The sequence below is a fragment of the Microcebus murinus genome, chromosome 14 (genome assembly GCF_040939455.1).
Source record: "Microcebus murinus isolate Inina chromosome 14, M.murinus_Inina_mat1.0, whole genome shotgun sequence".
NCBI lineage: Eukaryota > Metazoa > Chordata > Mammalia > Primates > Cheirogaleidae > Microcebus > Microcebus murinus.
The window spans coordinates 72,904,746-72,922,254 of NC_134117.1; the positions used below are offsets into that span (position 1 = coordinate 72,904,746).

The 17,509-nt window shown below is 42.2% G+C and overlaps 1 protein-coding gene across 1 annotated transcript in view; it reads right to left on the reverse strand.

The window, feature by feature from the left end:
* The window catches only part of ZNF487 (zinc finger protein 487), a 56,615-nt gene that overhangs the window by 27,159 nt on the left and 11,947 nt on the right, over nt 1-17,509 (reverse strand). Inside the window, 4 exon segments of the mRNA XM_076010252.1 lie at nt 3,972-4,030; nt 5,911-6,113; nt 7,528-7,578; nt 8,760-8,930. The gene's annotated coding sequence lies outside the window, so the exon portion shown is untranslated.

A 17,509-nucleotide genomic window follows, 5' to 3' on the forward strand; every position in this document is an offset into this window, starting at 1 on the left:
TCTAACAAAAAACTGATAGTAAACATATACTAAATGATAAAACATTGAAAATTTTCCCTTGAGACTGGGAAGAAAATAAGCATGTAATACCGCAATTTCATTGAACATCAGAGTTAGGGCTACTGCAATAAAGAAAGAAAAATAAATAAAAGTTTAAAGATTAAGAAGGAAGAAATTTTCATATAAAATATAAGTGTAAGTAGAAAATCTAAAATAATCTACAGATAAAATGTTAGAATTAATAAATGATCACTGAGTACAAGTTCAATATACAAAACCAACTACAGGCTGGGCATGGCGGCTCACGCCTGTAATCCTAGCACTCTGGGAGGCAGAGGCGAGAGGATCGCTCAAGGTCAGGAGTTCAAAACCAGCCTGAGCAAGAGTGAGACCCTGTCTCTACTAACAATAGAAAGAAATTAATTGGCCAACTAAAAATATATAGAAAAAATTAGCCACGCATGGTGGCACATGCCTATAGTCCCAGCTACTTGGGAGGCTGAGGCAGAAGGATTCCTTGAGCCCAGGAGTTTGAGGTTGTTGTGAGTTAGGCTGACATCACGGCACTCACTCTAGCCTGGGCAACAGAGTAAGACTCTGTCTCCAAAAAAAAAAAAAAAAAATTTTAAAATAAAAAACCAACTACATACTAGCAACACCCAAATGGGGAAAAATTTTTCAAATACCCAGGATAAAGTTAACAAAAGAAGTATAAGACATCCACATGGAAAAGTGCCAGACACTGCTGAGAAAATGAAAAAAGACTTAAGTAAACTGAGAGTAACGTCATGTTGATGAATGGAAAAAAGTTAGTATTAATATGACCATTCTCCCAAATTGATCTATAGATGTAATACAATACTAAAGTACAGCAGATTAGGGGTGTGAGGAAGCAAGGGGATTGACAAGGTGATTATAAAGTTTATACTGAAATACAAAGGACCTAAAGTAGCCAAGACAATCTTAAAGGACAAAGTTAGAGGCCGAGAGCGGTGGCTCACGCCTATAATCCTAGCACTCTGGGAGGCTGAGGCGGGCAGATTGCGCAAGGTCAGGAGTTCAAAACCACCCTGAGCAAGAGCAAGACCCCCGTCTCTACTATAAATAGAAAGAAATTAATTGGCCAACTAATATATATAGAAAAAATTAGCCGGGCATGGTTGCGCATGCCTGTAGTCCCAGCTACTCGGGAGGCTGAGGCAGGTGGATTGCTTGAGCCCAGGAGTTTGAGGTTGCTGTGAGCTAGGCTGACGCCACGGCACTCACTCTAGCCTGGGCAACAAAGCGAGACTCTGTCTCAAAAAAAAAAAAAAAAAGGACAAAGTTAGAGAACTTATACCCGCAGATATGAACACTTTTATAATGCTACAATAATAAGGGCTGGGTGGTATCAGCACAAGGCTTGATAAACAGACAATTGCAACACCACTGAGAATTCAAAAAGAGATCCTCACATATATGGTCCCTAATTTTCGACAGATGACAGAGGTCAAAATAACAGTTACCCTTATGTGACAGTGGGCAAGTACAATCTTGGAGAGAATACAAGGCAGCCTTCCACAGCACAGAAAACGAAATGCCCCTCATCTTGATCTGGGTGACAGTTATCCAGGTGTGTGGCATATGAAAATGCATCAAGCTGTGCACTTACGATTTATGCACTTTGCCTCAACTTCAAAAAAAGAAAGAAAGATTAACAACTTGAAAGTCACAAGACTTGATCACTGACTGGATGTGCTACTTGCAGGTAAAGGACAGCAGTAAAGACAAATGTTTGTCATTTGTATGATGAACTGGCTGACATTCTATGGGAAAGAAAGGAGAAAACTGGAGACTATAAATAACAACTTTCTCTTTGGATCTGTGAAATTTGAGGGGCCTTTGGATGAGCTACACAGAGATGACCAGCAGAAAGTTGGCCATTAGAGTCTAAAGTAGAGAAGTCTAGGCTAGAGATCCAGAGCCAAGCATCTCAGCAGATGGTGTAACCTCAGAGAGGAAAGGACACACGTCAGCAAGCCCAGGAAAGTGAGGATAGTAAGAGATCAAGAATGGACACCTAGATGCAGTAATAACAAGAAGCGGGAAGAAGAAGAAGACTCCACTGCCGTGGCCCGTTTACAGGATGGAGGATGAACACAGAACACAAAACACAAATGCAGAACACAAAGAAAAACACAGACACACATACAGATGGTTGACTCGAGTAATAATACTCCGGGTCAGTTTTATTTTTATACTCTAAAAAATTAAAATTAGTTCCTTGTACATAACCACCCAGGCATTACAGCAATGGCCATAAACTGGAATGCGTAGCCTTAGGGAAGCAGATATCCCCTGACTCAGAATTTCCAGGTGGTTGCTTGAGGCACTAGGCATAGATAAAGGACTGAGATTAGCAAGGGTGGGCAAGGCAAGCCACAGGGGAATTTCTCATCCCCAGCTTCTCTTAGGGTTACCCTCTAAGATCTTAGGCTGACCTCTGGCAGCTGTGCATGGCTTAGGTCGCCCCTTTTCTTGAGGGGTCTTACCAGTCATTGACTAACCAGCCATATTATGGGGTTTAAGCAGCAATCACAGGAACAATGTGTTTATCGTGTGGCTCCAGACCCCCAATGCTGTGGGGCTGGGTAGCTCTTGTTCACTTGCAGCTCAGGTCCTTTGTTATACCTCTAGGCAACAGCCTTGTTTATCACAGGGAGCCTGACTAGAGCACATTACTTTCAAACGCTCTGGGCAGAGCACGTACATTACTCACTAATTCTTTTTTTTTTTTTTTTTTTGAGACAAGAGTCTCACTTTGTTGCCCAGTCTAGAGTGAGTGCCGTAGCATCAGCCTAGCTCACAGCAACCTCAAACTCCTGGGCTCAAGCAATCCTGCTGCCTCAGCCTCTCCAGTAGCTGGGACTACAGGCATGCACCACCATGCCCGGCTAATTTTTTCTATATATATTAGTTGGTCAATTAATTTCTTTGTATTTATAGTAGAGACGGGGTCTCGCTCTTGCTCAGGCTGGTTTCAAACTCCTGACCTCAGCAATCCGCCCACCTCGGCCTCCCAGGGTGCTAGGATTACAGGCGTGAGCCACCGCGCCCGGCCTAAATTTAATTCTTAAACTAGGAAAATATGTCAGTCCCTTACACTTCACTGAGGACAAAAAAGAAATAATCACAGAGGAAGGACCAGATCAGAAACCAAACAGTAAGACATTCTGGGAGACATGCCATGAGCATCAACTGGACAGAATGCTCAATTAAGGCAAGCACTAAAGTATCCATGACATTTGCCATAATAAGGTCACTGGTATCCCTTACCAGATAGATCCAGCAAGTTGGGCAGTTTGAAATACAAAATGGAAATGGTGAGACATTTGCCAGAAAATATAACTTTAACCTATCTGCTGTCCAATCTATACATAATATTTAAGGAGTTTATCTGAAGGTGACATAATCCATTCTCTCTCGCACATATGCAAGGTTCTATGCCTCGATCAAGCAGGAACCATCAGAAAAAGGTCTAAGGGATGCACGCAGACCCTTAGAAACATGTACCAACTGAGTACTCCACTAGCACAAAGTGCTCTGCTTCCCCTCAGGAGCAATCACAGGCAGCAGGCTGCACTGATTTCTGGTACTCACTGAAAGATATTTACTATGTTACCTACAGGAAAAGAACATTTTTTGGACTTCAATGCCAATAACTGTTCATGTCTCATGCAGAATTCTTGATTTCTTTTAATAGCCAATGCAAATCATATAACAGAGAACACAGCATTTTACTATGACCATCAGAAAGATCAAACAAATTTGCTGAAAGATCATGGAACCTACATAATTCTGCATACTGCTTTGTCCTGATATTGATGAACTCTTTTATATTTTCTCTGAAGTTGATTTTCATCTATTTCTACATTTCCATTCTAATCTAAGACATTGTAAACCAAATAGGGAACAAAAAATAAACAACTCACCTGAGATCTGATCATTTTCTGCTGTGCCAGAAAACACTTACAGAACTAGGAAGGCGGAGCTGTAAAAGAAAGAATGGATGGCAGGAGCTCTGAGGCAGGGTGTCTGTAGTGTAGTGATTGCCACATTCGCCTGCCCTGCCCTGAGCCTCCTGGATTCTCCTGCCTATAAAACTCTACACACTGGCTGGATACACTGTGCTCCTGTAGGAGAATGCCCTTTGGCCCTTAACTACCTTGGCAGTATTTTCTCAGTCTTTTGACGGAAACTGACTTTAACTTACGTCAGGAATTCTGACTACTGTCTAGGATACTAATGAATGGGATGACCTGGACAGTCACTCTCCAGAGCTCCGTGTTTTTCATCTTTCATGTTAGACAAAAACTGGTACTCCAGGAAGTTCTATCCTTGCACTGCTTTCTGAATGTGTACAACAGGATGGAGAAAGCACCCACATTTCTCAAGGCCACCTATGGTAAGGAGCATGATGTGAGGGTCCCTCAGGATCTGAAAGAATGGAGAATTTGAAAAAAGTCAAAGGCCATTGGGGAGTTTAAGACAATTGTCTCAATAGTAGGTGGTATTTCTTTCCCCAGACTCTCTCAAACCTGCAGATGGGCCAGGCACAGTGGCTCACACCTGTAATACTAGCACTCTGGGAGACGGAGGCAGGAGGATAGTTTGAGCTCAGGAGTTCGACACCAGCCTGAGCAAGAGTGAGATTCGGTCTCTACTAAAAATAGAAAGAAATTAATTGGTCAACTAAAAACATACAGAAAAAATTAGCCAGGCATGGTGGCACATGCCTGTGGTCCCAGCTACTTGGGAGGCTGAGGCAGGAGGATCGCTTCAGCCCAGGAGTTTGAGGTTGCTGTGAGCTAGGCTGACACTGCACTCTAGCCAGGGCAACAAGAGTGAGACTGTCTCCAAAAAAAAAAAACAAAAACAAAAACAGAAAGAAAAACCTGCAGATGAAGTGACATTTCCTGGGCAGACCTGCCCCTTGCCTTAGGCCCAGCGAACCTCTCTTCTAAAACCTAGCATACACCTCTCATTGTTTCACAGTTAGAGGTGGCTTGTGGAGCACAAGGATCACACGCTGCTTCTAGCCGTGCAAATCTAGCTCTTTCTCAGCCTTGTCTTCCTCCAGATGGGGCTGCTCTTTACCTCAGAAAAGCAGCTTTGCTCTTAAGAGCCAGGATCTGGGCCGAGTGAACAAAATCATTTTAGCTGGAACTTACATCGGGGCTCAAGTCTTGGAACTCCCTATGCCCCAGAATCTCAGGTTGGTCCTTCAAAGAACCCAAATCAGGACCACTGAGGATACAATGGCTGGATAGTTCAGCCAGGCCCAGAGCCCTCCATTATGCAGTGTGACCCAGCAGCCCTGAAAACACACCAGGAGCCCAGAACTATGAGTGCCCCAAGATAAAATGCAGCCCACGTTATACTTGACAATGGTGTCCTAAGGTTCAGCGCTGCGGCAACGCTGAACTTGGGCGCCATCAGATTCTAGGGAGCAGGCGAGCGGTGTGCCCACGCCCCCTCCCGCGCGGAGTCGGCCGGGCACACGCGCGCCCTCCCGGGGCGCCAGCAGTCCCCGCAGGCCCCACCAGGCGCGCGGCGGCCGCGGCACGGGCGGCAGACGCCGCTGCGCCTGCTCGCCGCAGAGCTGCCGGGCCGGCCGCCCGCCCGCCTCTCGCCCTCTCCTGCACTGCGGAGGGCCGCGGCTGCCGGAGCGCGCAGAACCGAGGCCCGACCCCCACCCGCGGGCGCGGCTGGCTCTTTGGTCCGGGCGGCGCCCCAACCGCGCCCCGCTCCCGCCGCGCCAGGACCGAGGCCGCGCATGCGCCGGGCGCCCGTCTCGGCCTCGAGCGAGGCGCGCACCAGCGGCGACCCGGAGAGGCCGTTTCCCGTGGGGCTGCGCGGCGGGAGCCTCACCCCGACGGCGTCCTCCGCGCCGGGAGGGGGCGCGCAGGTGTCTCCGCGAGCACGGATCCCGAGCCCGCGGGGCAGGCTCTGAACAGGAAAGCGCAGCCGTGGCGGCAGGGCTGGTCCCAGGACAGCGAAGCAGTTCGGTGCTGGTGGTCTTGGTCGTAGTAGTGATGACAGTAAGCTGTGATACTGCTAACTTCCCAAGATCACTGCAGGCACAAAATTTGTGGATAAAGCACACACAAACTAAAAGAAGAAAACAACTATAACATGGCCTTACCTCCTTTGGAGAAATGACTTTTACAAAAACGGAATAACTATAGCATATATTCAGTAAACAATATAAACCTTTTCTTGGTCTATATATTTGCCAGCGTTCTTACTGAAAATGTCGAATGGAAAATTTGAAAGGATTCAATAAACGGACCTCATTTAGAGTCAACAGCTACTGATATTTTGCCATGTTCACTTTACCTATGTGCATTTGTGCTAAATCATTTGAAAGTAAATTGCAGGCCGGGTGTGGTGGCTCAAGCCTGTAATCCTAGCACTCTGGGATGCCGAGGCGGCAGGATCGCTCCAGCTCAGGAGTTCCAGACCAGCCTGAGCAAGAGTGAGACCCCGTCTCTACTAAAAATGGAAAGAAATTAGCTGGACAACTAAAATATAGAGAGAGAAAAATTAGCCGGGCGTGGTGCACATGTCTGTAGTCCCAGCTACTTGGGAGACTGAGGCAGGATTGCTTGAGCCCAGGAGTTAGAGGTTGCTGTGAGCTAGGCTGACGCAGGGCACTCTAGCCCAGGCAACAGAGTGAGAGTTTGTCTCAAAAAAAGAAAGTAAATTGCAGAAGTGAGGACACTTCAGCCCTAAATATGTCATGTATTTCTAAAATTAAGAACAGACTCCACATAGTAACAACACCATTGCCACACCCATAAAATTTAACCATGATTCCATAAAAGCCATCTATTATCAAGTCCATATTCAGATTTCCCCAATTATCCCAAGAATATCTATCATAGAGATTTTAAGACATTCCAAGCTTTTTCTTTCTTTCTTTCTTTTTTAAGAGACAGGTTCCCCTCTATCGCCCAGGCTGGAATGTGAAGCTGTTTTTTAACCAAGATGCAACAAAACCCACATATTACAATGCACTGCACTTGGCAAGATTCACTCCCTCCATAATCAAGTACTAATTTTCCCATTGGAATAGTGCAAACGGAAGGCATCAGAAGGCATAAATATACAAATAGGGTAGAGAAATTTTGTTTTAATTATGCTTTATATTTTCTCAGCATTTCAGAAACTATTCTCTACCAATTTAACTGCAAAAGTACATCAAATTTTATTTAAAAACAAAATATTCCAGTTATCAATTTTCAGGCATATTTTATAGCACAAGCATTAATACCATACTAAATGAATACTTGGGTTAGTTGGTTAAAAAATGATTTTGACTTTAACAACACTGAATATTAGAATAGCAGCACAAGTCAGCAGACCATACACAAAAGTTTTAAAGAAAATACACAGCATTTATAGGAGACTGACAAGTAAGGGAGTTAAATTTTATGTTCTAGTGAAAGGCAACTAAGTATAATGATAACACTGCCTTCGACTTACTCTTCAAGAGTATTTTGAAATTCTTTGATTCCTTTCAGTGCAAGGACCACACTAGAAACAAACAAACAAAAAATTGATTCCTGATAATTTTTTAAAATATTAAATGGATTGCATTACTTCAATCTTTGTATAACATACAACTTTCAAATATTCACATTTTTAAATGTGCATGATTTAAATCCCCATAAAATATGACAGCACTATACTCAGCAGGCAGCCTTTGTTTAGCATGGTTCTGATATACATGAATTTCAGTCACCATGGTTTAGTTAAATTGCACCAGTACCCCAACATGATTTAAATTTCAGTTACCACAGTATAATAACCATGAGTAATCCCATAAAGTACAAACTCGCTGCTAGCTATTCAGTCTACACTTCACTACATTAATCTCAAAGGCACATCATGATCAGTGACCAGTCACATCTCTTCTTTCAAAGTCTGTTGATTGGTCACTGTAAATCTGTTATTCAATTCACACAGAGACAGCAACAAGTCATTGTGTGGACTTCTTGTCTCCCATTGATAAACTGTTGTGGTTACTGAGAGCTGCAGATCTCTCTGCATATAACTCCCTCTGAAACCTCTGCACTGAAAGAAACTCTGGCATGGCTGCCAGCAGCAGAGCCTGTGTCCCTCAGATGATTCCAGTGCCCTGTTCAAATGCCTGCCTGAGAAAGCTGAATGCTGCCAGGATAACTTACTGTTTGTTCTAGCCAACACCCGACCATAGACATCTGTTTCTTGGAGCATTTACTAAAAATGACTTACAATTATCAATCCTCCTCCTCCTCCCTTTGAGAGGCATATGTGACTCGCGTGTGTGTGTGTGTGTGTGTGTGTGTGTGTGTGTGTGTGAGGAAAGATAAGGTCTGTCTCCCAGTCTCTGTGGGAGGATAGAATCCTAACTTTGATAACAGCAGGCAAACACAGCTGGCCTAATCACATTTACGCTGACCCTTTGTAATTTTTCACTTCCTCTCCCTACTCCTTCATTCTCCCTTTTAAATACCCAATCACACACACAGAAAAAAATACCCAATGACCTCTGCACAAAGTGGAATAGAGCTCAGCTTTTTAGTTTCACCACTTTAATTAATGTCCACTGTGTTTATCTTCGATATTACCCTGAAGATTATGATCTGGATTCCCCACCCAAAACTTGGTTTGATTTTCAACTCTGATGACGGCCCTATATGCACAAAGAGAATATGTAAAGGTTTATGACTCACGTGATGAAGCTGAGGAGAAAAGTGATAGCTCCCAAACAAGTTCAAAAATGGCTTGGGCCGGGCGCGGTGGCTCACGCCTGTAATCCTAGCACTCTGGGAGGCCGAGGCGGGTGGATTGCTCGAGGTCAGGAGTTCGAAACCAGCCTAAGCAAGAGTGAGACCCCGTCTCTACTATAAATAAAAAGAAAATTAATTGGCCAACTAATACATATATAGAAAAAATTAGCCGGGCATGGTGGCACATGCCTGTAGTCCCAGCTACTTGGGAGGCTGAGGCAGGAGGATCGCTTGAGCCCAGGAGTTTGAGGTTGCTGTGAGCTAGGCTGACGCCACAGCACTCACTCTAGCCTGGGCAACAAAGTGAGACTCTGTCTCAAAAAAAAAAAAAAAATGGCTTGATAAGACTGGACTTTAAGAGTAAAAAAAAAAGAAGAAAAAATGACTTGAGAGCAGGGAAAAGCGTCTGGCTTTCCGGTATTATTACGGGTAAGGGGTGAGGTGGAGGTGAGGTCTCCAGTGCACATGCCAGGGCCCCTGTGGCTTGAATTGCCCTTTAGAGTCTAAAGAGGAAGCACCTGGGCTTTCAAAACAGCTGCCCACGTGGGGCTTGAGAGCTGTCAGTAGTCAAATATCAAATATGTCATTAGACTCTCTAGTACATAAAAGTCACATTTAAATGTCCAAAAACATGAATAATTCTAAGAGGGAATTGGCCATAAAAGATGAAATTGCAGCAAATAAAGAAAAGTGACAACACAGGAAGTGAAATTCGAATTGAACAAATCCTGCAGTGTGGCCTAGTCCTTGTCCCCACCATAATGCTGCCCTGCTCCTCAGAGAACCATCAGTTTACTTTGTGGTGCAGGAACTCTCTTCTAGTACTGTTGCCATTCTTCCATTAATTACCAGGCTTTGTAAATGCTCTAATAGTAATGACGCAAAAATTGAAGTTTACAATGCTCCTCCAAACATATTACTTGTAGGATCACTACAGTGAAGGTGATCACCTTCATAAATGAAGAAATGGAAATGCCAAAGCTTTTTTTTTAATACTAAATCTTTTTTTTTTTTTTTTTGGAGACAGAGTCTCGCTTTGTTGCCCAGGCTAGAGTGAGTGCCGTGGCGTCAGCCTAGCTCACAGCAACCTCAAACTCCTGGGCTCGAGTGATCCTTCTGCCTCAGCCTCCTGGGTAGCTGGGACTACAGGCATGCGCCACCATGCCCGGCTAATTTTTTATATATATATCAGTTGGCCAATTAATTTCTTTCTATTTATAGTAGAGACGGGGTCTCGCTCTTGCTCAGGCTGGTTTTGAACTCCTGACCTTGAGCAATCCGCCCGCCTCGGCCTCCCAAGAGCTAGGATTACAGGCGTGAGCCACAGCGCCCGGCCAATACTAAATCTTTGATATCTGCTGTGTAGTTTATATTTAACAGCCATCTGAATTAAAATGCTAAATTTTTATCAGAAATACTTGATCTATAATTAGAGTTCACTAAACATACTCTTGGGGGGGATTTCACATACCCACTTAAAAGTTTCCATTAACTGAATCAACAATCAGTATTTAAATTCAAACAAATTAAAAATATTTTTTAAGTTTGTAGAAATGGAGATCTCACTACATTGGCCAGGCTGCTCTTACCTTGGTCTCCCAAAGTGCTTAGATTACAGGCATGAGCCACTGTACCCAGCCATTACACTACAATTAAGAATTCAATACCTTGGTCACACTAGCCACATTTCAAGTGCACCCCAGCCATGTGGGGTTTCATGTGCACAGGGCAGCTTTACACAATCAGACATGACTTTTTCAAGGAATACCTTAGTGAGATCCTAATTTGTGTCTCCACAGGATTTATCTTTATCTCTTCATAGACTCAACACCTCTCATTACAAGTTTCGGAGAGTTTTTGTGTCTTTTTTTGAAATTAGACTGTGATAATGTTAAAGGCAACATTCTTATTCACCTTCTTATTCAGGTCTCCATTGCCTGGCACCACTCCTGCCACAGGTAAGGGCTCAGGCAAGTCGCTCCATTTAATAAACAAGTAGGCCGGGCGTGGTGGCTCACGCCTGTAATCCTAGCTCTCTGGGAGGCCGAGGCGGGTGGATTGTTTGAGCTCAGGAGTTCAAAACCAACCTGAGCAAGAGCGAGACCTCGTCTCTACTATAAATAGAAAGAAATTGACCAACTAATGTATATAGAAAAAATTAGCCGGGCATGGTGGCACATGCCTGTAGTCCCAGCTACTTAGGAGGCTGAGACAGCAGGATTGCTTGAGCCCAGGAGTTTGAGGTTGCTGTGAGCCAGGCTGACGCCACGGCACTCACTCTAGCCTGGGCAACAAAGCGAGACTCTGTCTCAAAAAAAATAAAATAAAATAAAATAAAAAATAAACAAGCAGTGTAGGGGGATATCCAAGTAATAACCCCTGTCACCTGTTGAGAAGACCTTTCTTTTTGTTGTTGATGTACTATAACTTTATTTAAAAACTTAGTGAAAGCCAATATTGAAGTCAATATTAGTAAAAAGCCAACACAGTATGTGGGAAACAAAAGATAAAGAACAAAAACTGTCGAAAAATAAACGCAATTTGCTCATTGCTAGTTCCTTTGGTATCACTGCCACGCTTCTGTGAAAGACTTATAATAAAGACTAATTGCCGACCGGTGCGGTGGCTCACGCCTGTAATCCTAGCACTCTGGGAGGCCAAGGCGGGCGGATTGCTCAAGGTTGGGAGTTCGAAACCAGCCTGAGCAAGAGCAAGACCCCATCTCTACTAAAAATAGAAAGAAATTGGCCAACTAAAAATATATAGAGGCCGGGCGCAGTGGCTCACACCTGTAATCGCAGCACTCTGGGAGGCCGAGGCCGGCGGATTGCTCGAGGTCAGGAGTTCGAAACCAGCCTGAGCAAGAGCGAGACCCCGTCTCTACTATAAATAGAAAGAAATTAATTGGGCAACTAATATATATAGAAAAAACTAGCCGGGCATGGTGGTGCATGCCTGTAGTCCCAGCTACTCGGGTGGCTGAGGCAGGAGGATTGCTTGAGCTCAGGAGTGTGAGGTTGCTGTGAGCTAGGCTGACGCCACGGCACTCACTCTAGCCTGGGCAACAAAGCGAGATTCTGTCTCAAAAAAAAAAAAAAAAAAAAATATATATATATATATATATATATATATATATATATAGAGAGAGAGAGAGAGAGAGAGAGAGAGAGAGAAAATTACCCGGGCATGGTGGCGCATGCCTGTAGTCCCTGCTACCCGGGAGGCTGAGGCAGGAGGATCATTTGATCCCAGGAGTTTGAGGTTGCTGTGAGCTACGCTGACGCCACGGCACTCTAGCCAGGCACTCCAGCCTGGGCAACAGAGAGAGACTGTCTCAAAAAAAAAAAAAAAATTCCTAATCTTCTATTTGCCTGCTTCCTCATTTGTAAAATAGTGTTAGCAATAGCAATGTTACACAAACCATAAAGGAGGACAGTCTTAGGATTTCAACATGGTCCTGAGGGGTTTAACCAATAAAGTATTTCGCACTTTTTTATTTGGATATGTAACCCATTCTGAGTTAATGTACAAGATATGAAGTTTCAGTTCAGGTTTATTTGCATATGGATATACAGTTGTTCTAGCACTTACTTGTTGAAGACAATCTTTTCTGTTGAATTGCTGCCAACTTATTCAAAAATCAATTGACCATGTGTGTGTAAATTTCTGAACTCTATTCTGTTCCATTGATCTGTCTGTCCCTTCATCAATATGATGCTTATATGGTTAATGTAACTTCGTTAAGTCTAAAAATTGGGCAGTGTTATTCTTCCAACTTTATTCTTTTTCAAAATAGTTTTGGCTACTCAATTCTTTTGACTTTTTTCATTATATACTATTCTTCTTTATTCATGGTCATTTTCATTGCTCTGAAGTCTACTTTGTCTAATATTAATATAGTTGCATCAGATTTCTTGTTCACTGTTTACATGTTATCTTTTCTCATCCTATTACCTTTAAACTACCTGTATCTATAGGTAATCATATATATAATGACTTTCTTATAGATAGCATATAGCTAGGTAATGATTTAATTCATTCTGACACTGTCATTTAACTGGTGTCTTTATGCCATTTATATCTTGTGCCTAAAATAGTTAACACAGCAGGCCCAAGACTGCTCTCTTTAGAAAGGTCTGCTTGCCAGGCTGGCCCTTGGCTGGTGTCTATGAACTTAACTGGTAAACAGCTGCCTACACTGATATAAAACTTTCCCTAAATAATAAAGGTGGCTCACTCTGCCTAGACTATACCAAAAAAATGTAATTTATGCTGAAAACCTGCTTTCCTTCTGGGTGTCTGGAATTTCAGAGAATCATCAATCACACTGGCAACTATGTGCCTACATAGCTCACCCCCAAAAAAGACCTCAGACTCCTAGTCTTGGATGATGAGTTTCCCTAGTAGATAAGGCAATTTGCCACAACTGGTTGCTGAGGGAACTGAGTGAGTCCTGTGTGAAACCACTGAGAGGACTCTGCCAAGCTTGTGTCTGGTTTCAAGATTTCACCCAATGCACCACTTTTTGCCTGTGCTGATTGTACTCTACATCCTTACATTGCAATAAATCTTAGCCATGAGTACAACCACGAGTCCTGTGATTTAGTCTGTGAAAAATAATTTATTTTGAGAGAAAAATTTTAGTTAAAAAGTTTCACTTAACAAAATATACCTAAAATTAACAGTAAAAAGAGATCTTTAAATCAAAGGCTTAAAAATTTCATATAATCACAAAGACCAAAATTCTACAGTATAAATGTTAATACTCTTCAAATTTAATGTTTTAAAAATCTTAAGCTTACCTTAAAGGATTATAAATGAAAAAAAACTACTTTTAAAATTATAGATCTATCAAGATGTACGTGCCAAGGTATTTATTATAAAATTTAAAAAAGAAATTTAAAAAATTATGGATCTAAAATTTTTTATTATATTTTTCAAAAAAGGACACCTCTCAAATATGTCCAGTGCAACATGGTATAAAATATTTCACATAATTGAATTTACTTGAACATAAATATATACATATATAACTGCTGAGGTAGATAAAATAAGCTCAAAATGCATTTTGAGGCATTACAAAATACTGATTTCACGAGTTTATTGTTCCACTTTTGTAATAACAGCTGTTCATTATTATGTTCCTTAGTTACCTCTACAATGTTAGGCTGAATTAAGTGGAGTTCTCCCATAAAACTAGCTTCAAAACACGAGCTGATTTGACTAATACTATATGTATCACTGTGCTTTAATAGCCAATCCATTTCAATTCCATATGACTTGAAATGTCGATATACTCAGGTCCTATGGTTTCTCTTTTTTCAGGACCATTTGATTCACTGTTTAAAAATGCAGGAGTTAGGAGCACCAACCTCCTGAACAGTCAAAAATGTGTGTATAACTTTTGACTCCCCCAAAACTTAACTCCTAATAGCCTACTGTTTACCAGAAGCCCTACTGATAACATAAACAGTTGGTTAGCACATATTTTGTATATATGTATTACATACTGTGTTCTTACTATGAAGAAATGTTATTAAGAAAATCATGAGAAAATACATTTACTATTAAGTCGAAATGGATCATCATAAAGGTCTTCAACCTTGTCTTCACATTGAGTAGGCTGAGGAAGAGGAAGAGAAAGGGTGGTTGGGCTGGCTGTCTCAGAAGTGGCAGAGATTATTAGAGGTAGAGGAGTTAGCAGGAGAGGCAGGTACACTTGGTGTGACTTTATGGAAATACATCATAATTTCTGACCTTTTTAGTTTTTCATTTCTCTAAAAATGTTTCTATATGGTACCAATCTTTCTTCCACTGTTGGCTTTAGTTTCAGTGCCCATATCATAGACCGGTCCATGGTGTAAAAGAAGTCAAAAGCAGTCTTGATTAATTGGAACCCTTCTGCCAGACTGTCTAATGTCAATTTGTTTTCTGGCACTGCTTCTTTCTCATCATCTGGCACAGGCTGGGAATCACTCATCTCTTCCTTACTCATGTCCTTTGTGGCATATTTTCCAGAAAAGCACTATTATGTGCATTTAAAACCTTTTCAGGCAGATATCCTTTCTCCTCAGTGATTTTCTTTATGGTGTCTGGGAACTCAGCTGCTGTCTCTTGGTCAGAAGTTGCTTCTCCCGTTATCTTAATATTTTTTAAGCCAAACTTCTTTCTAAAATTAGCAAACCTGCACATAGGCCGCTGGCCAGGTGTGGAAGGGGAAAGCTGGGGCCTTGCTCCGTGTGTAGGGGTTACGGCCGGCAGGGGTCCCCAGAAGGAGACTGCTAAGCTGCAATGCTGCGTCTCAGGTGGGAAACAGTTCACCCCGCTGTTGGAACTGTGGCAGCCCAGGGAGCCCTGGGCAAGGGGACCGGTTCTTCTGTCCGAAGTGCCGCGCACTGCAGCCACCTGACCCCACCCGAGATTACTTCAGCTTCCTGGATTGCTAAACAGAAAGAATTTACTAACATTGTGAGCAGAGCTTTTGAACAAGATGACTTTGAAGGAGCCAAGGAAATTTTAACAAAGATGAGATACTTTTCAAATGTAGAAGATCAAGTTAAAGAAGATTCCCCTCTAATTATTCCTAATTTAAAGTTTTGAAAAATAAAGTTTTTATATATTTCTAAAAAATAAAATAAAATAAAATTATCAACTTGCAATCCTAGCACTCTGGGAGGCCGACGAGGGCGGATTGCTCAAGGTCAGGAGTTCGAAACCAGCCTGAGCAAGAGTGAGACCCCCATCTCTACTATAAATAGAAAGAAATTAATTGGCCAACTAAACTAATATATATAGAAAAAATTAGGCCGGGCATGGTGGCTCACGCCTGTAATCCTAGCACTCTGGGAGGCCGAGGCGGGCGGACTGCTCGAGGTCAGGAGTTCAAAACCAGCCTGAGCAAGAGTGAGACCCCGTCTCTACTATAAAAAAAAAAAAAAATTAGCTGGGCATGGTGGCGCATGCCTATAGTCCCAGCTACTCGGGAGGCTGAGGCAGAAGGATCACTTGAGTTTGAGGGTGCTGCGAGCTAGGCTGTGCCACGGCACTCACTCTACCCTGGGCAACAGAGGAAGACTGTCTCAAACAGAAAAATTATCAAATCATCCTTTGCTGGCATTAAATTATCCAGAGTTAGATCCACCTCCTTTTTTTTTTTTTTTTTTTTTTTTGAGACAGAGTCTCACTGTTCCCCAGGCTAGAGTGCCATGGCGTCAGCCTAGCTCACAGCAACTTCAAACTCCTGGGCTCAAGCAATCCTACTGCCTCAGCCTCCCGAGTAGCTGGGACTACAGGCATGCACCACCTTGCCCGGCTAATTTTTTCTATATATTTACAGTTGGCCGATTAATTTCTTTCTCATTTTAGTAGAGACGGGGTCTCGCTCTTGCTCAGGCTGGTTTCGAACTCCTGACCTCGAGCAATCTGCCTGCCTCGGCCTCCCAGAGTGCTAGGATTACAGGTGTGAGCCACTGCACCCGGCCCTTTTCTATATATTTTTAGTTGGCCAACTAATTTCTTTCTATTTATAGTAGAGACAAGGTCTCGCTCTTCTTGCTCAGGCTGGTTTCGAACTCCTAACCTTGAGCGATCCACCCACCCCAGCCTCCCAAAGCACTAGGATTACAGGAGTGAGCCACCACACCCGGCCTCCTTTTCTTTTTTTACAATGGTCCTTACACTGGATTCATTTATCTTGAAATGGCGGACAACTGCAGCTGCAGATTTCAATCTATGGTACACATCAAGTAATTCAACTTTTTCTTACAATGTCATGACTTTTCTCTGCTTCTTGGGAAGACCTCCAGCATCACTACTGGCACATATGGTTCCCACGGTGTTATTTCAGGTTTATAGTACTGCCCTAAACATGATGAAAAATGCACAGATCACAAGGCATCACTTTTTACTGCAATATGCAATTTACTAGATAAACTGCTCACACAGAGATGATTAATGTCACACAGCATTTTACATGGATACTCATAACACTCGAGCTCACTGCAATAGCAACAGGAGGTAGCTACAAAATTATTACACTAGCATAGTATGTACTACAGTTAATTTTATGAAATTATGATTTTTTTGTTTTTAATTGTCTACTTTTGTTTTCTTTGGCATGTGATGAGCTACAAATATGATTTAATACTGCATCTTTTATGTTTGTTTACATTTTTCTCAATTGAGAATGGTACCATGTATGGTCTGTAAAATATGTGCATACGTTTTGATAAATTTTAACTTAAAAGATTTGTACATACTTCATGGTAGTAATGATGAAATAGACTAATATCTACATATATCTTATGCATTCATGACATACCTACATTTTTAAAAAATTTTTTCAGTATTTCTAAGCTACATGGTTCATCTGAGAGTTCTTTCAAATTGTTGCACATCTCCAAACAAATTTTCCAATATATTTATTGAAAAAAATCCACATATAAGTGGACCTGCACAGTTCAAATCAGTTGTTGAAGAGTCACTCCTACTTGTACGATTAGAGTTCAACAAATAATTAAATGAATGCCTAATACCCCATCTTCAATTTTCCACTTCAGGGCAAGATGGATTGAATATCAGGAACCAGATTAACCTTTCCACCTAAAACAATAAAAAAATGACAATATATATGGAAAAAATGGTTTCTAAGACATTGAACAGGCAACGAAGGAGAGTAATCCCTGAGAGATAGG